Source organism: Agelaius phoeniceus, chromosome 3 (assembly GCF_051311805.1).
Source record: "Agelaius phoeniceus isolate bAgePho1 chromosome 3, bAgePho1.hap1, whole genome shotgun sequence".
NCBI lineage: Eukaryota > Metazoa > Chordata > Aves > Passeriformes > Icteridae > Agelaius > Agelaius phoeniceus.
In genome coordinates, this window is record NC_135267.1 from 67,244,408 (window position 1) to 67,264,524 (window position 20,117).

A 20,117-nucleotide genomic window follows, 5' to 3' on the forward strand; every position below is an offset into this window, starting at 1 on the left:
TAACTTTTTATATGGATATATGACATTACTGGTTTTGTGCTTTTGCACACTCTAGATGAATGTTTCATGGACATATTTTTAGACCTGAAGCAGGGAGTGAAGAATTCTGATTTCAGTATATGATCTGTGGCATGTGACAAAATTTTATGTGTTTGAGTAACGATGACCCCTCATAATTTGAAACTTCAATTACCAAGTGTTTTTGATTACTGGATTTCCAGTCTCATGATTATAACCTTGCATTCTCAGTTGTACACTTTGCTGTGATCTTTGCTATTGAAAGCTGGGGCACTGATATTATGCAGACTGGTTTGGTTTTTAAAATGTCAGAATTGTTGATGGCTAAATGAGTATGTATGTGTGTTTTTATATCACCAAAGTAACAGTGCAGGTGTGTATTGGACAGAAAAAGGCTGTTTTTATCAAAATGAGAATGGTTGCTTTGCTCTACTAGAGTTTATCTTTGTAGGTAATCACTGAAATATAGTACATTTAGTTCTATCATGCATTTTATCCACAATTCATTTTTTGTGATATTTCTTATTTTGAGGCTTCTTTGACTTTCACCTTGATTTCTGCAATGTCTTTGACCATTTTTCTGTCTTGATGAACATTGCTCAAATGATGAGGATGGATATTGTCTGTCTTCCATGTTGGATTGATAATGTCTGCTTTAATCCTTCTATTTACTCTCGTTTCTTTATTTGTAATTTTAACATTCCTTGAAGGAATGTTTAAATTAATTATTTCAAGGCCTTTGTCAGTTGTTTCCATGCCTACTTAGCTTCCGCTGTCATTTGATCCTGACTTCTATTTGTCCCGTTCTTTCCCTAAAGTCTTTGTGTCTGCGTTTGTGACTGAGATCCTCTCCTTTTGGTCTCTGCTGGGATATTGTCTTCCCCTGACTGTATTGCTCCTCAAAACCCACAGTTATGATTTCTACAAGTCAGATACCTACTCTGGCCTAAGGAATAGACTGAAAGCATTAAGTCAATCTCATCAATTTTTTGTTGCAGTCCTTGTTTGCTATCTTTTTGAAGCTGAGGTTCTAGAGTATCTCCAGAAGGTTGTGAAAATAAGATGTAGCACGTTTGGACAACTGTCAGCACTAAAATAAAACAAACAGAAAGAATGTATTGAAAATGGTGTGTTCCAGATTGTGCACATGCAAGTGCACATTTAGTTCAAGTGCATCATTTAGTTTGCATCAGTTGAAATGAATAATGGAAGGCTTTGGGAGTGACACATTTTATGTACGGGTTTTCAGTGAATAGAAGAAACTGAATATAATAAAATTAGTCTCAGTGACAGCATCCCTTGTCTTTTAGCAAACACCCTGAAGCTTTGGACAGTGCTGTGCTTTCTTTGTGTATTGTCACAAAGAAACCAGTGTCTCATTGTTCACTGATTTTGTTGCTCCCTCTTGATGCTGATCATACTGAGAACCAAATAAATTAAACTTCCTACATTAGGCCACAAACCTTGGTTTCCTATTAAACCACTCAATCCCCTACTCCTTGGATATGTGGAATATTTAAGCTTTAAATTTTGACTTTGAGCCCCCAAACACAACACCTTCCTTCATGCTGGTAGTTGAGTATGGGAAACTCCTTTTTAGGGCTGAATGGGTTCTGTCAGTTGTAAAGCAGGCTGGTTATTGCTTTGCATAGTCTAGATTGTGCACAACAGCTGGTTGAAATAAAAAGTATTATAGGGCTTGCACATGTTCTTATGTGCTTGCAGAACTAAAAGAAAAGAAATTTTCTTTGAATTGTCTTAATTAAGTGATTTTAAAAAATGGCAAATTAGCAAACTTGTGAATAAGTAAGTTGCAGTGGAACTGCAGTGCTATGAATTTGGTCATCTATATACAAACAGGAACCAAGGCACACATTAATGTTACTTTGATGTGCTATTCAGTCTTTTTTATTCAAGTACCCAGCTAAGCAAAAAACTAAGAGCCTTTTAAGAACATTCTTTTAATTGAAGGAAGTGAGAGTGAATGAGAAATCAAGATTTTTTTTTTCAATAATAAGCTAAACAAAGCCTTTAGTTTACCCACAGGTTTATTATCAGCCACATTTTATCAACCCCACACTCTGCTCTGATTCACTGTAAAGAGGCAGCCTTTGCAAAGGAACACCTGGCTAAATAGTTCTCTTCCTGCTACATCTTCAATACTGCTATTTGTCAAAGTAGACAGGAACAGCTTAGCTTAACTAAATTCATGCTATGAGAAAGAGATCTGGGAACTAAATTTGACTTCTGTTTAATCCTAAGTTCAGTCTCCTTTACTACTGGAAGTGGGAGTCTGTTATTTTAGTGAGAAGGGAATTCCTCTCTCTGAATCTGGAGGGAGCTGGAATTAAAACAGTACAATAGATGAGGTTACAATACTGCCTGAGGCAGAATGGCAGATATTCTGAAATTGATAGTGTTGAAATGCAGCAGAGAATGAGTAAGAAAATTTATTAAACTACGAAATGATGATGATAAATTTTGAAAGAGACTGATAATGAAAGGGAAAGAAGGCAAAACTTGGTCATGGCTTTTTGTATAAAAAGAAATAATAGAATAGAATTGGAGTAAGCAAAGGCAAAAATTATGCAAAAAAAATTAACTGTACTCTTAAGGGAGTTCAGGTGATAGTTCTTTTAGCAGAAATTAGTTTTGATGTGAAGAGATTATGTAGGAAGATGCTCAACTTCATGTGTCTAATCAGGTTTATGCAGGCCACTGGGTTTTATATTACTTTATAAGAATCAGTTAGATTTTGTGAGAATTTTGCAAGATTGATGAATCTCCTAAATATCCCTTGAGATTATGAGTCAAGAAAAGGTGTGTAACTGAATTTTCAGAATCTATATGGGTAATGCAAAGCAGATGATAAACAAATGAAATAACCAGTTTTAAGAGATGCTCTGAGCTCATTGGAGAAGAGAAATTTTTAGATGAATAGTTGGAAATTAAAATGCTCTTTCACAATTTGTTCTCAAACTCCTACACTCAATGGTCTGTGTAGAAGTACAAAGAACTTTACAAAGGAAGGGTTATATTAGTGCACATGCTGGTTTTCAGTACAGTCCTTTGTAAAGGACTAGGTACTGCTTTACTTCTGTAGGCTTTCTGATGCTTTACAGTCTCCAATATTCTACAACAGCTGCTGAATGGGCTGTTGTAGAACTATAAATTTTAAGTGTCAGTAGATCAATCTCTCAAAGTTTGAATGCTTAGCAGTGAAGGTATGGTTGGATTCTCTGTCAACCCATTTTGAAGGGCAAGTCTGTTCTTTCTATGTATCTAATAAAACTCATTTAGCATAGGATGATGAAGCTTTCAGAGTACCTACTGTGGTGAAATTTTTTCTGACTGTTCCCCCTTCAAAAGCCAATATAAATAATGGGTTTGGCATTTAAATTCATACTTTCTAAAATATTGACTAGGCATTATCACTCTAAACTCTTTGGTCCTATTATCTGATATGTCTGGATGTGTAGAACTTGATTGCATCCAAGTGCAAGAGTATACAATTTGTTGGTGAGTTGACAGAGAAATGTGACCTGATGTGGTTAATCCCTGGGCAGCAGGGTGTGTGGGAGGATTTTGGCAGATGCCTAGGGCAGTTATCACCTTCCAAGGCCTGGGATTTTATGGCAGAACACACATGTAATCTCACTGAATTAGTACAGCATTTGACATCATTTGACAGAGGAATGCTTTGCCTACCCCAATCAGACCCCTCAGTTCCTTAGCACTGAGACTATTGAGCCTTTTTTAGCTCCATCACAGCAGAGAAAGGAGAGCCTCTGCTCTTGAGGACACCATGGCTAAGGCAGGCACCCAAACCCTATGCAGAATAATCACCCAGCTGTCAAAAAGTGGTAGCAGAAGTTGACAGGTCCATAACATCATTTAGTGAGGGAGGAGGAAGAATCTGGTCAGGAAGCCGGGCTTTCTGCGAGGAAGCAGGAGAAGGAAGTGACCAAAGTTTCTCTCTGTTTGAATATATTTAATTGGCAAGAAATTATTTTAATTTGCCCCAAGATGAGTTTTCTGCCCGTGATGGTAATCTCCCTTTCTGTATTTTAACTTGTGAGATTTTTTTCTCTCTGTTTTCTACCTTTGTTCTGTTCAGTAGGGTGGCTGGCAAGTGGCTGGGTGAGCATTTGGCTGCTGACCAAGCTTACAGATGACATAGCTTGCAGTGCCAAAAGCATGATGTATTTCTCTTTCATTCAGGTCTGACATCACAAATAACATAAGAGTATCACAAATACCACCTCACATATGTGGCTTAGAAGACTGCCTGCCTCTTGCTCCCTGATGAGTCCCTGGCTCATGCATTACTTATCAAATGACTGAGAATGTTCAACTGTTGATGGAATATTCTTCATAAGGGAGATGACCATCAGAGGATATGATTGTTCTTTTAAATTTGACTAGCTGAAAGAAAGATGCTGTACTCTGCTCTCCAATGCAGAGTACAGATGCTGTACTCTGCTCTCCATGTCTTCATCACTTGGGCTGCCCCATATTTTTGAAAAATCAATGACAAATGTCCTCATTCTCCTAAAGGAGCTGAAATGTTTTGCAGGGCCAATGTGTTTAATTCATTAAGAATAAAAATTGCTATTTTTAGGTACTTAAGAGATTACAAAGAAATCAGTAAGAACCAACAATATGTTGTCAATGGGGGAAAACCCCTGCCTTGTTCTAGCACAGATTATCTAGGATAGCTTTGGACCTTATAAAACTAATAAAAATAGTAGATATGGTAGAGTGTTGCTCATAATACTGTTTTATGCCAACTTGTTATGAATGGGAACGTGTTAAGAAAACTGGCAGTAATTTAACACTGCCAAATATATATGATTGAACCCAAACCATTCATATTCCATGCGCTGTTCTTTGAAAGGGCAGTCTGGGTGGTAAAACTCAGAGGTTTGAAAGTACAAAGTAAAGATGACAAGACAATTTTCATGCTGAAAATAAAAAGAAAAATAGTAATTTAAGACCCAAAGGTTTACTTTCCATACATTTTGCTGCAGAAAAGGGGACTATTTTTTCTTCCTGGTACCTCCATGACCAAAGATGTTTAGAATGACTACTTTTAATGTTTCTGTTGTTGACACTCCAGGTTAATGGAAGACTGTGTTTAAATAAATGTTTAGATATAATCAGAAGTTTAGCTAGGTTTGGATTCAAATTCATGGATTAAAATTGAGGTAACTTCTGTGAAATGCTGAAATAAGTCATTATCATTTTTCAAATCCTTTCAGAGTCTAACTGAAGTTGACATTTTAGCAAAGTATTGTCAATTAAGATAGTCCCACCTGGCAACATCTAACCATTTCTTGAATATTATCCAGGTTTGTAATGGGATCCACTGCTAACTTTAAAGTCTGAGACCTCAGAGCATATCCCTAGAAAATTTTATACCTTATTCATGGTTCATTTGGTAGTTGCAGTCTATCACCTGTTTACTATGACAAGAATTTATAATCTGTGTGGATGAAAACAGAATTACATGATGCAAGAAGACTGAGCAAACATATTTTGTTTACCCTCTAAACTACAATAACATCAATCCGTGTTAAAATGGGATTGCATATTAAGTGCCAATTAAATAGCAGTATATTTGAGCAGAACTGCATTTTGAGTTTTAATAAAAGAAGCAATACTCACTTTTAGAGACCAAAGAATACAAGAAGAATGCATATTTTTTATGGTAAGTGGGATTTATGTATTGCAGGGGGCAATTTTTAAAATATGGGGGTTGTTCTTTTGTCTTTTTACTTCTTGCTTCTATGTGATGTGAGTTAAACTAGGTTTTGTATGTAACTAAACCTCTTTCATATGGGCATCCAGAATTAGTTTTAAAAACATGTAGTAACCCTTAGCTATTTCTGTGTATGCACTCAGCACTTTAAATGAGGATGAAATGTACAGAAGTTGTAGGTAAGATATTGGTGTTTTGCAAATGATTATTAAAATACCAATTTATAAGTTAAGATGTTTTAATAAAGCAAATACTTACTCAGTTTTTTAAAGTGATATGAAAGCTTTCTGGCTTGACAAACAGGATGTTAATACCTGTTTTAAAGCAATATACACTGTTTAATGGTAGCCATTAACGTACCTTTTCCATAAATGAGAGAAAGTAAAGGACTAGTGGTTTTTTGCTTCTGAAGATGTAATGGAATTGATTATCAAAGCAAAGGAATTGTATCTTTTACTTCCTTAAGTCACTGGAATAGGAGAGGAAACAAAAACATACAACTAAGTGTCTTAATAAAATTACCAAATGTTATGCTTGAATTTTATGATGGTAAAATTTGTGGGGAAAAAACCCTCACATTTCTAGATTTCTTAAAACTTCTGGGATTCTAGCACAGTTTATGCTTCTTACTTAGGAAAGGAAAGCAAAGTTCAGTGTTTTCAAGTTGTCTTGGCATGGGTTCTGCAGGAAGAGGTATCTAAGCTAGTAATGTCCAAATGAATGCAAGGAAAGACCAACCTTGACAGAAATAATTTACCTTGAAGTTTTCTGCAAAGGTTTCCAACCCTGAAAATGTGCAAAATTTCAAGGTCTGCTTGTTGTCTATGAACTAGTGTGGATGTTAGATAATTGAGTTATTAAGTAGTGCTGTGTGTTAAGGGTTTATTTATTAGGCAGTATATGTTTTATCATGCCCCTGCAGAAAACAGGAGTTGGATGGCTGCTGCTCATCTGGAAAATGATGCTGTACTTTTATGTGAAGGAATCATATTGAATTATGTTATTTCAAGGGTCTTTGCATAATTTATGTAGGGCCAGACTTTGTCAGACACATCTCTGTGAGGCTGAGGTTCTTCATAAATGGTTAAGAACCAAAGCAAAGTTTGTTTTTCTCACAACAGTTAAAATAAGACCCTAATACTGTGACCTTTCAAATTTCTAGTTTACTTTCAGTTCCTTTTAGTGTGCAAACAGAACTGAAACTTATAGAAGTTCTGATAAAAAACATGAGCAAAACCCTCGCTCAAAATATAAAACTCTATCATTTTTTGTAAGGTTTATTTTCTTAATTCTAAGCAGCAAATTAATCAGCTTTTTTTAAAGAGGAAAAACAGAAATTGAAGATTAATCTTACCTGGAATCATCATAATAATTTTTATGAATTATTATTTAAGAACAATTATTTTCTTGTTTCTTGATATATCTTGGTATAAAAATAGATTTTTCTCTTGCAATATTGGAATATATATCATCAACTGTTAGTAACAGTTCCAGTTTTTGGGTCACTAGAAGAACATTGATAATAGGGTTAAATTATTGATTGAAGATGATGGTAATTGCCTGAGCTGTACCCATACAAACAACACTTATTTTGACAGGCACAAGCACACCAAGGGGAAAATAATTTATGTTGCAATTTAAGCACCTTTCTCCTGCATTCTGGAAAGGAGGGAGTGAACAGCTTTAGAGCTCCTTTGACTAATCAGTTGGCTGCACTTTCAGTGCAGAAACTTAGTGCTTGTTTAAACCTTTGGCTCATTAAGCAGAGAAGGCAAAATAAAGAGCAGGGTATGATGCTGTGGAGAAAGGCCTTATAATTTATATACTGCCTGTTTTTCATTAATTTTTTTCCTTCCTTTTACAAATGCCCTTACCCTAATGGCCTCTGCTGGAGAACCCTGGTACATTTCCAAGGCTGGAAAATGTGCACAACTTTCAGCAGTCTGAGGAGCTGAATTCATCTGAAGGGAGGCTAGTCCTGAAGCATCCTCATGAACATGCACTGTGAAAATTTTAGGTCATGCTAATGTTGTAATCTGGCAGCCAAATACATTATGTCTCAAAAGCAGAAATTAAAGTGACTACAGGCAATTGACCCATGTTGATAGATTCTTAGTCTGTTGGTTTTCTGCTGAATTTTTCAGCCAAGAAAAATCCTTTCAGTTTCTGAGGTATAGTCAGGCTTTAGGACCCAATGATGTCAAGAACTTGTTTCACAAAGTCAAAGCTGGCTCTTTCATGTTTCACTATTGCCTTTTCAGCACCACCAGCCTGTGGTGCTGAAAAGGCAATAGTCCTGCTATGGGACTAAAAGACTGTGGACTTAAAGACTGGCCAGCTCTTGGCCACATATCGTTCCAGTCTTTACTTATCTGCATCTTAGTTCAGTTATTTGTACCTCAGAGAGGGAGAATCAAAAGAAGAATTTTGCTTCAAAGTCTTGCAAATTCACTGCTGCCTGATAAGTGACCTGGCACTTATTTTAACCGACTTTAAACCGCATGCATTATTCACTATGAGCTATTTGTGGGTAAGCTTTGATACCTAGGGCTCATACAGTTATTTTACATGCTGGTGATTTGGTTTTATTTATTCATTCTGTGGAGAGTCAGTTTTAAGGGGTTTTTTCTTCCTGGCCCTCTTTGAGGGTAATACTGGAAGGATGTAATGCAAGTCAGAGCTAGAAAGAAAAATACACTACTGTTGTTTCGCTTAATAGAAATGGAGTGATCTCCTTTCTTCTGCTTTGCAGAATCAAACTCAATTCCTTCTTTTCATTGCTAAGATGAGGCTTAAAATCATCTCTTGCATGTCAACATGAGGATCAGGAAAGCTGCATAATAGGTCAGATTTAAGCAATTCTGTATGCAGAAATAAGAATGTGAATGTGACTCCAGTTATGATTTCTGCTTATTTCTCACAGCAGGGTGAATCATTATGAGTTGCCATTTATAATGTATAAATTTTCTCTACTCTTCCTTTGGTGTAGCTCTGAATATACACTTTTAGCTGCTTCCTTATTGTTATATATTACTTGCATTCTTCAGTTCCTTTCATACTGTATTTTGTTCCTTGCATCTTCATCATCTTTCTTGGTCTTTCTCCCCCATTTACCCAAGTCTGGACTTTCTTGAACCCTCAAGCACCTGCTATTTTGTGTAGTAAAAAGTCCATAGTGCTGGTGTAATTTCCTTTCTGTTAAGTCATGAAGAGTTTTAGCATTTCCCTAATCAGAAATGGAGATAAGCAAAACTTGCTCTTGAAAATCTTACTCATATGAAGGAGATGCTTGAGGAACAGGTTAATTTCATGACTCTTCTTTTGTGTTAGGCAGATGAGCACCCTACACCTAAAGCCATAATTAAATAAACCTACCAATTTAGGAATGATGTAGCCTCTTTTTGTTTGTAGATGTGCAACAAGCAGTCAAAAAAAAGAGGCCCTCCCACTCAAAAGTATCTGTGCAGCTGTGTAAGACTGCTCCTTTTGTTGTTTTCAATTGTTCTTGATGGGACTTTGTATTATTATTGCTATTAAAAATACAAGATGGATTTGGTATCATATTAACCACTGTTGCCTTTAAAGACCTGAAATGCTGTAATTGCCTTGAATCTGGACTCATAAGCTATCCCTGGTATTTTAAAACTAAGTTCAGAGGAGAGGCAAAGGTATAAGGGAGAGAAACTAGGCCAGTGCTCTGACTTTGGAGGTTGACAGCTGATCATTCTCAGAGTTGCAAGCTGAGTGCATGTGGGGACTCACTAAGGGGTAGCATAATGTAAGCAAAAGAACCAAATGCTGAAGTCTATTGAAAGCACCACTGCTAAGGCCAGCACCCAGACTGGTTTCCAGTGGAATACCTAAAGAACAAGACTAGAAGTGTTAATCTGCTTGCATCTCAAAGGAATTGTCTCAACTGGGTGATTACACCATATTTTAAATGAACCTTGAACGGCAATGGGGAGCTTGCAGCATTTACAAGACACTCTCCATTGTCTCTAAGTTTAAAAAAAATAGAAGATGATAGAGCACATTGAGAGGTCTATGTCCAAGTATGACTGATTTCTTTTATCTGTTTGCCATTATGTTTATGGGAATACTTCTTAGATGGGGAGACTTTAATCAAGTAATTGTACAACCAGCTATTCCAGCAGGGTAACAATTGCAGTTTTAGAGAGATATAGGCAGAATTAAGAAGGAGGAAAGATAAAAGGCTAAGAAAGGAGAAGAGGTAGCACTAAAATGCAAGGAAGAAAAACATCCATTATAGGGAGGCAAATAGAATGTGGAAGTGGGGGAGGATGAGTTATAGAAGTCTTTATATAAGACAGCGATGGAGTGTGATAGAGATTTGGTTACAGGCAATGATTATTTTTTTCTGATCTAGACTGAGGTATGTTAAGATACATGAAAAAGCAGAATCGTGATTCCAAACAGAAAAAGTGGTGGACTGCTAGCCCATCAGGCTTCCATACAAGAATGCTTTTGCTGAACTGAACCTCTCCACTAAAATATCAGGGGCTGAATTCTGTTTTCATGCTGCTGTGAATAATGAGTGACACTCTGGGTTCCTAAAGCAAGTGTGAAATAAGAATATCTTCCTGATATGAAGATCTTACCTGTAAAAAAGAGAAACATCCATACATTCTAGGATTGTGTTTGTCAGTGGTAAGCATTCAGTGCCTGTGATTCAAATTAAGATCTTTTACTTCTACTCTTTCTTTTTTCCTTTGTGAAGCAATATATCTCCTAGAATGTTGTCTGGCTATTTTGTTTTCAAACCAGGTGATTGATATTTCTTGTAATTTTCATCCTTGGTATAGAAATTCCAGATGTTGTTCTTGTTTAGAACTTCCTATTAACTTTGAGAAAAACTAAGTGGTGCCCATGAGTTCCCAATATTAGTATGAATATAAGAGAATGTCTTTGTACTTTACACCTGCTGGCTTTTAATTAAATCAAGTCTTTCTAATGGATCAGGGAATATGAGTCTACCTTGACTAATTTTCAAAATTTATGTTAGGCATAGCATCATGTTTGTCCTCATGTCATTTTCTAACTAAATGCACTGCTTTTAAAGTCCTGCATGATGCAAACACTCTGGGGAAAGGACAATATTTTAGGTCAGTGAAATGCCATACAAAGAGGGGTAACCTTGGCTCATAACTGAGTTTGCTAAATACTCCTGCTACTCATGCAAACAGTAATAATATTTAAAGCTGAATAAAAATATTTGAGCAAAGAATGTGCAGGAAAGACCAAACACCAAGCAGAAGAGGAAGATAAATTATGTGTGCTTCCAAAAATGTTATTTTGATGTTGCATGAGGGCATGGCCCACTGCTAAAGTGGAGGTGCTCAATATCAGCAGGAGCAGCTGTTCCTCAAGTCCTGATAACCATGGAAATAGGTTGACTTGGAGCCTGGAGAAGAAAGTGTTTATTAAGGTGCTGTGGTTCTTTCAGACTGTATAGGCACACTGATAAAAGCTTCCATTTCTCCGACAGAGCTCCAGAAACAGATTCTGCAAGGAGATGGAGACATACCTAAAGTCTCCTTTTCCTGGCTTAAGGCAATGAAAGTTGTGCTATCAAATCTATTTCTTCATCTTTTAAAAATTGAAGCTTTCCTTAAGCCAGAGTCCTTGGATTAGAGAAAACTGGATTTGTGATCCCTTTGTAATATTCAGAGTTCCTTGTAATCAATGATTTTGAGATTGCATTTTCCACTAAAGAATGTGACTGTTTCCTTGCAAGGTCTTCTACCAGATTAAAATTTACTTTTCCTGTTAACCTCAAATCCATTTGAGTCCCTAGACAAACAGATCTTCATATACCTGCTCCTTACCTATCCAAATTCTCCAACTCTCTGCTCCTGGCAGCCTCTAAAATAAACTTCATACATTGTTAATGCCTAAATCTGCAGCACAGTAAAAGCTGAAATAGTGGAGACACTCCAAGGATAAATTGAATTTAACATAAAAATGAGACATCAACTCTTGTATTTTCTGTGTTATTACATGTTGTATGTAACTTAATATGGAGCTTTGGGATCCATTAAATGAAACTGCCAGAAATTTTCAGACTGAGAAGCAGAAGGAGCCTTGCTGTGTAACTGAAGTCTCCCCTTGAGGCAGGGAGTGATTTGCATCCCTCTTGAAGGAGTCAGGTCTACTGATCATTATGGAGTATATGAAGAGTTAAATGATAAGGGCAGACGTACAGACAGAAAAGCAGATATGCAGTGCTCCAAATTATATCTATCTGTTTTCTTGGCTTTATTACATAACAAAACCAATTTATGTTGCAGTAGGTGGTAGCCCAGGAAAAACAAACCTCAGGGCCTTCCTTGGTCTTTGAAAGGTATGCATCTCCAGTTGCTTTTCTCCCTGCTGGATTTTCAAAGATCTGTACAAATGATCGATTTTATCATCTTTTTGAAAGTTTAGTGGCTGAACTAAGCATTCTGGAGGCAATGCTTATAGCAACCTGAAACAATTTTAATGACTTTAATAGTTTGTTGCCTTTTTTCAGCAGGAAGAAGAATTTTATTCTTTGCCAACCCAAACATTTCTTCCTAAATCCAGAGCAATCTTGTGTCAATTTCAAAACAAATATGCTATTTCAAAATAGAAAGTCAGAATGCTCCTATTTTGAAAATGCTGAAATGATTTCTTCTAGAAAATGTCAAAATAAATTGTCATAACATTTAACCCTGCATCATTTCCAAATTGGTAAACAATTTTGATCTCCTCACAAGTGTAATTTCCAGCAGATGTGTTATTCATCCATTTTTTTAGTTTTACTTATGCTTTTGAAATCCTGGCTGATAGTGGCTCCACAGATCAAAATCTATCGCTGTTTTCACTAGTCTGAGACTCCATCCTGCTCCTATGGATAATGATAATAATACAATCCTCCATTTTTTTCTTCTGTGACCTACACAAATGCAATGTAAGTTATGTGGACGGAAGTTCTCAGGAGCATGGGAGAGTGCTACATGCATTCACAGCATCATGGAATATGCTGCTCCTGATAACCATCATCTGGTTTTTTGGCTCCCCATAGAATTACTTAGCTTCAAAATCCTTATGTAATGTCAGCTTTCCTTTTATCCTTAAGGAAAGTGTTGATCTTTGGCAAAGCTATCTAGAAGATGTCCTTGTCCAAAATGCCAAAATGGAGTGTTCTGTAATAACATGGAGCAGTGCTGTGAAAATACAAAGCTTCTGTCTGAGATTGGCCTTAGGAGATAGGGTATAAGGTATGCAGCTTAGCTTCTGGCTTCTCTTATCAACACTCATAAAAATATGTGCATGAGAGCACAGAATGAACACTCCCTAAACATGTCCCTAGGAAATAGCTGCAAACATGCGCTGCAGCACAGAAACTCCATGATGTATTGTGTCTCCTCCAGCAAAAGGAGGAGACACCCAAAGAGGAGCTTGCCCAGCTTCACAGTCCTCCTTTTAAAGGTTAGGACCTTCCTCCAGTACCAGAGCAAGGAGAGCAGCCATGCTGAGCTCTCTACACGTGGCCAAATTGTCCTCTAAAGGCACCTTCCTGCCTGTCCATCCCCCTGTCTCCCTGCTTCCCTACTCCATTTGCTACAGGGATAAGACATGTGCAAAGTCATTCAAAAGTCCAGGAACTTCAGCATCAGATAAGGAGGTTAGAAAGCATCTATACAGAAAGAAAGAAATCATTTTTTCATTAAATACTTCTGCCTTTCAGGACAGAAAATGATCCTGTTCTGGCACCATGCCTTCTGTTGCTGAGAAAGGAGGGAATTTTTTCAGTAAAGAGACAATAATCTCATTTCTCTTACCCTGGTTAATAGAGGGATCCCTGTTAAAGTAAATGAGAGCTGTAGGTCACCTTCTGGTGTAGGGATTTTTGTATCTTGGACACTTTGGTCCTCTGGGATATGTAGAGGTTCCTCCCATGTAGGCTTCCCACTTTTGTCCTCACATTTCTTACTGAGGTTATATGGGCAAGGGCAGGGACAACATTCTTGTTCTGGATGGATTTGCTTAAAAAAGGCAGCAAATATGAATTAGGCTCTGGTTTTAAATTATTATTCCAACAGTATGCGCTTATGATTTAACATTTTATTCTGGACTACTAAATAGCAATTTACTAGTATAAAATGTAAGCAGTAAGATTATATTACAGTTTAAAAAGTGGCACAGAGTAACATATAGTAGGGTAGCAAAGAATGAGCAAAGTTATTGTCAATATATCTTTAGCTTGACTCTAATCATGCTAATTAAGATGCCTACAGCACAAAAGGGAAGAAGATTCAGAAACGAGCTGTGACTTGCACTCATAAAGGTCAAAGAAGTTACTTGATTAAAAAAGCCAATAGATGTATTTATAAGTTTGTATAGAATAAAGTGTTAGCTGTAGTCATGGAAGAAAGTGATATAATTTTATAGCAGTGACAAAGTGTTGAAGAAATTGAAAACCAGCATTTTTTGTGCTTCTTTTACCTGCATTAGTGCCTTGGTCCTTTTCTAGGTGTGCAGTAAGAGGTTATTTGTAATTTTGTTTCTAAATTCAGTGTAATTGAGATAACAGTTTGTTCTAATAAATAGAATAAATAGGCGACCTATTTGGGATTTTTAAAGACAGAATATGGTTTTGGTCTAATCTTTATTTTTATATTGTCTTGATAGCCACATACTTCATACAGCTGGCATGCGTGATTTCCTTGTTGTAAGAGTCTGTTGCATCTTATTATTCATTTACTCACTCTATGCTATATTTAATGTTTTCTTTAAATTCTTTCTTTTTTTTGTCTCATGCTCAAAGAGCTAATCTTTAATTGAACCTCCACAGTTTCTCCTATAATTTCTGGAGCATATCTGTTAGCCAAAAAAGCTCATGATGTTTTGAGAAGACAAAGGCATGTCTGTACACCAAAATATTTGTTAACCAGAAGATAAATTTGTGTCAATAAAATTTATTGACATACCCAAAATTTATTGACATACCCAACCAAACATTCAGAAGTGAAAAAGGTCCATTTAGTTAGGTGCTTCCTTGCCATTTCTCAAGTTGTATGCTTCCTATTTTATACCCCTTCACAAAATGAATTTAAGTTTGGGAAATATGTGTTTATATAATTTACATGCATTTCTTTGTTAGAAGTAGCATCCGGACTCCTCGCTTGTACATAACAAGAAGGTAGATTTGTGATGTTGAGGCATTTTTGTTTTGGTTAACTTTACATTCACTTGTGAGATGGGACTAACATTGCTAGGACGTGGAGCTGTACTTGACAATCCCTGGAAAACTAGTTGAAACTGGGGCTCTTCAACCAAACCTGAAGAGTCCTTGTGGCTTCCCTTTTTAGGGAGAGAAAGGCCTGAAGCTGTCTCCAGTCTTTTGTGGTACTGTTGGTATGGGAACCACTTGACCTCAGGGTGGTGATTCAGGAAGCTGGTTCATAGCTGGGGCCAGCAGTGCTGGAGGTTCTTTTGTTGTCACAGAGCCTCAAGAGAGTGAATCTCTTGAGAGCTTGGTCAATCTCTGGATCCTTGGGCAACTGCCCTGATACATCTGGACTCCTTTTTGGGTTGTGGTTTTGGTTGAGAGGCACAAAACCTCTGGTTTCTCTTTTGTTGTAAACCAGATTTCTCCTGAATCTTGACACCCAGTAGACATAGAACCTGTCACTGATGCACTGTATTGAGCTTTACTTCAACTAAAAATTATGTAATTTTAAGTGCTAGGTATTTTATATGGAAAAATAATAAAAAAATTCTTCTACAAATTAGTAGTTGAAGTTTCTCAAAGGGAATGAATGTCAGAGAGAATTTTTGGGCTATTTTAGAGAGAAAACAGGACTTAGATTTATGATTGGGTTTTTATCTATGCTGAAGTTAAGGACTGTATAATATTTGAGATAATAGAACAGCAATTTGTCTTTACATCCACAATCAGTTTGGTATAAATACATATTGCAAATTAAGAAGAGAATTTTAACTTTTCATCTTCAAATAAGACTAATTTTCCTGAATCTATTGTTTTTATTGCAAAATTAGATTATGTACATTTAATTTACACCAGCACTCAGACTAGGCATACTTAATGCAATTGATACAGCTGGCTGAAAGGGGGATATATTTTAAAACAAAGACAGATGTGAATCAGTGATTTTCTTTTATAGAAGTATGTAATTAAGTAATCTTCTGCTCTGACATACGGCAGAAACGGAACCTTGGCTCCAACTAACATTTAAATAGCAGCCCTGTGTTTTGAGGAACAAAGGCTGATATTTCCAACAAAGACAGCATGTTATCGTCATCATCTCTCTGTAGTTAACAGCACCTGTTTCTGAAGGGTCCCTCAATCCTACCAATTTTGCCATTTAAGATCTGTAGAACACTGAACATTGGGTTTTTTTCCGCTATTTTTAATAGAAAAATTCTCTCAATGATCAATTGTATATTCCAGGCTGCCATCTGCATAAAATCTGCTAATGCCATTTCAAGTGTCAGTGGCTGAGGTTCCAGGTAGAGTCTTTCCAGGTCCCACATCTCTCAGGCAAAGTCTCCTGTCCCTGCTTTGGGTTTCTCTGCAGGATAAAATGCACAGTCCCCTTTGTACTGCTAGAGCCAAAAGATATATTTGATGGGTACTTATGGCTGGCTTACAAATACTTCTGAATAATTCTTGAGAAGGGAAGCCAGCACTTCTCATTCCTTCTTTTGCCATTAATCAGTGTCACACTAGCCTGGATTTTAGTGGTGCAGGAGAGTTTTCTCAACTGCTCAACATCCCTAGGGACAAGTTTTTTCTCTAGGTTCTCATCTACTAAATTTCCTTTCTTCCATCTTCTTCCTTCTTGGTCTCTCATCAGACACCTTCTGTCTTTCTTGGAATTCAAGGCAAATAAGAAAATCTTGCCAAGCACTTTCTTAATTACCAACTGACATGCTCCACAGTTATATCAAAATTAAAAACTCTGTTCATCAACATATTACAATTGATATTGATACAACATCCTCATTGGTTGGTTATTTAACATAGCTATGAGGCTAGACTAAAGTTTATGTAATATAAAGTTACTCTACCCAAAAATATCCGAACAATGCCTTTCCCACTGGGTACATGTTAATTTATTAGGTGAATTAACACTTATTTTCATGTTCTTTTTCCTGTGTGCCAAGAAGAGGAGCAGAGAGAAAATCAGAGAGCATATGCTAATTAACATGTTCTAATAATGGAGTGAGTCTGTCAGAGTCTCAAGCACGGAGGTTTACATAACTATCGGTTTCTTTTGCAGCTGCAATTATTCTGCATCAGTTCCCTTGCTTTCCCTTTTCACCAGACCATCAGGTAGAAGCAGGATCTGATGCAAGGCTTGCTGAGCCTAGAGAATCTGTTTGGTGTCTCAGTGTATGTGGTGAGGGAGGGATTGCAATACTGTGCTGGAGATACAGACACAGACTCATCAAAATAGGCTATAGTGAAGTAATGAATATTTAGCATGCTTTGCAAACCAAATTTCTGGAACAGCTGCTGACAGTGATCAGGCCTGGCGAAAAGAATGTTAGATTCATAAGAAAGTATATTTATGCCTTGCAGTCTGGCAAGTGTTTTGTTTATGGCAAGGTAGAGCACTTGTGGACAACATATGCAATCAAATGGCTTTTTTTTAACCTTTTAATGTATCAGAATACATATTCTTTAGAGATTTTTTTGGGGGTATGTTCCCACTCTGTGGCTTGTATTTGTTTAAAAGGTTAAAAGTCTGTGGCAACCATGATTTCTATTATTTCAGATCAGACTGAGAACTGAGACAAACTATCTGAATCCTGAATTTTGTGTTTGTGGGCAGCTGCTGCTGAATTAGCACTGAAAGTTTTTGAATCACTGCTTGACATTTCTAATAGAGCTGAATTTTGGAAGATCTAGAGTCATTTAAGATTGATGACCAAAATCATGAAGTAGGAGTTATTATGAGAACAGAAACAAGTGTTGTATTTCATCCCTATTCCCATCAGCACAAATACCTGTTCTTTGAAACAATACTGTTCAATATCTGTAGTTGTATCAGGCCACGGGCTACATTATTGACCTATTTAAAACTCAGAGTTGTACAGATTGTGCTGCTACTTCTCTTTGACTAATTTTTCTGAGTGCAAACTGGGGAGTGTATGTTGTTTTCAGCTTGAAGAAGGGAAAGTGCAATCTTTATCAAAAGCTTGATAGCAAGAAAATGCTGGTTTATCACTATTATTTCTATTTTGTTGCCCTGAACATATAGCAAATTGCAAATAGCTGGTCTTTTTGTAGTCTGTGAAATGGACAGTCTAATGCTTTCTTGTCTTTGTTTCTCTGCAGGAGGGTTTTGAGAATTAATGTGTTGATGCTTTACTGTTGTTCTATAGATTAGATCTACATATCCAGGTATTATCTAGGAATACTGATTGTGACTGTATGTTTCCTCCATTGTCCTGAAGTAAAAATATGCTGAAAGTCAAACGGTACTTTGGTTACATAAGGAAGATCACAAGGGACAAATGTGTGCTATCTAATTGGAATGTATTACTAAGTTTTAAAATTATTTCAGAGGAAAAAAGGGGCTTTAGTTTCTTTATAATATACTAGAGGGAAATCAGCAGAAATCTACATCCTTTACAGGCTGAGCAGATCTAGTGCAACACCCAAAACCACAATGTTACAAATGAAAGAGGACAACTGCCTTTGTCTCCTGAATAGTGATACCAAACGATATGTCAGCTACATTTGTATTCCAATGGGACTGCTTTTTTCCCTGAGAAACTGGATTCTCATCAGTAAACATTCAATAACAGACACTCATTGATATGGTGATCTCAGTAATTTTTTATTTTAAGTTGTTTGGATGGAACTAAATACTGGTAGAAATCTTCACATCTCATTATTTTTTTTTTTCCATAAACTATCCAGTTCTTCTGGATATTGATTTTTTAAAAAGCAGTTATTTAAAAGCACTGAGATGACTGTCTCTAACATACATGTTTAAGTGTTTCTCAACCATTATATGGGTATTTTTTGTTTGATTATTTTAATTAAAAACTCCCTCTCATCAAAGGAAAAACTTGTGGCTTTGAAGAAAAAAGTATAGATATAAAACTTGGTTCTGAATTGAAGTATCTGGTATTGGCAAGAAATGTACCATCAGTCAGTAATAAGAAATACCATGTAAAAAATTTCTAATAAAAGCTACAATGGTGAAAGATGCAAAAAGAAAAGATGTCTATCATCCAGCTGTCATTAAATATTATTACTACTAATAATATTAATAGGAATTGGCTGTGTCCTAGGGAAGCTTAGGAATCTGGGACATTTCATTAGCAAGAATGATTTCATTTTTAAGCTTGCTGAATTTCTTATTTCACAGTCTTGCTGGAATGCTTTTAAATTTAACACACGATTCTCTTTCACAAGGGAAAAAAAAAGAGGGGGGAAGAGAAGAAAACTTCTGAGTGCACTCTTTAATAATGTAATATAACTTTTACTTTATGGACAATCACACTTTCTACTGGCAAGGGCTGAACATCTGAATTCTTAGCTATTAAAATTTTAGTTCTGAAAATGAATGTGAAAGGGAAGGAATCTGGTCAAAATTCACTTTCACTTATCTTGACTTCTACAGGAAAAAATAAGTATAAAAAAGAATAAATATTAAGAATCTTGGCCAATTTCAAACAGATTTGGTAGACAAGTAAAGTTCTTCAGAATTAAAATTTGTATCAGTCTTACCACAGCTGACATCTGTGCAGAGGGGAAACCCCAAAGCCGTGCTCTTTAACTCCACAGGAACTCAAGTTACCCCTTCTGCTTCTTGGCCAGGCAGCCAGCATGGATGCGGCCAGAGGGACTCCTGCTGAGTCTGAGGTCAAAGAAAGGAAGCGCCAAGTTGGGGGTCAGTGGTTATTCACTGGGGGTCTGGGTAGAAATACAGAAACCAGATAGACAGTGCATAAGTGCTTTGTTAGTTGTGGTGCTTTGGAATTCATTTGTTACTGAAACAAATTGGTATAAATAACTTAGTGCTGAATAATCATTAGGAAAATTATTCATTTCAGTGACCTGAAAAATACAGTGAGTTCTGGTGTAAAAGGAGGATATAAGAAAAGATTAAAGTTATATTGTCCTTTAATGTTAAACAATTTGCATTTCACATGGAGTTTACTATTTCTTCAGCTTTCCAGCTTTGTGTTTGCACTCAAACAAATAAACACTGTTGAAAACACTTTTAACTCTTACAAAAAGTTAGCTATTTCTTTTTTATTGTTAGTATTTAAAGACCTTGTAAGACCTCTGAAATCTAAAGAAGATTGA

At 36.5% G+C, this 20,117-nt stretch overlaps 1 protein-coding gene across 5 annotated transcripts in view; it reads left to right on the top strand.

Annotated features, from left to right (window-relative positions):
• The window catches only part of GRM1 (glutamate metabotropic receptor 1), a 187,322-nt gene that overhangs the window by 38,540 nt on the left and 128,665 nt on the right, over window positions 1-20,117 (top strand). The window lies entirely within an intron of this gene.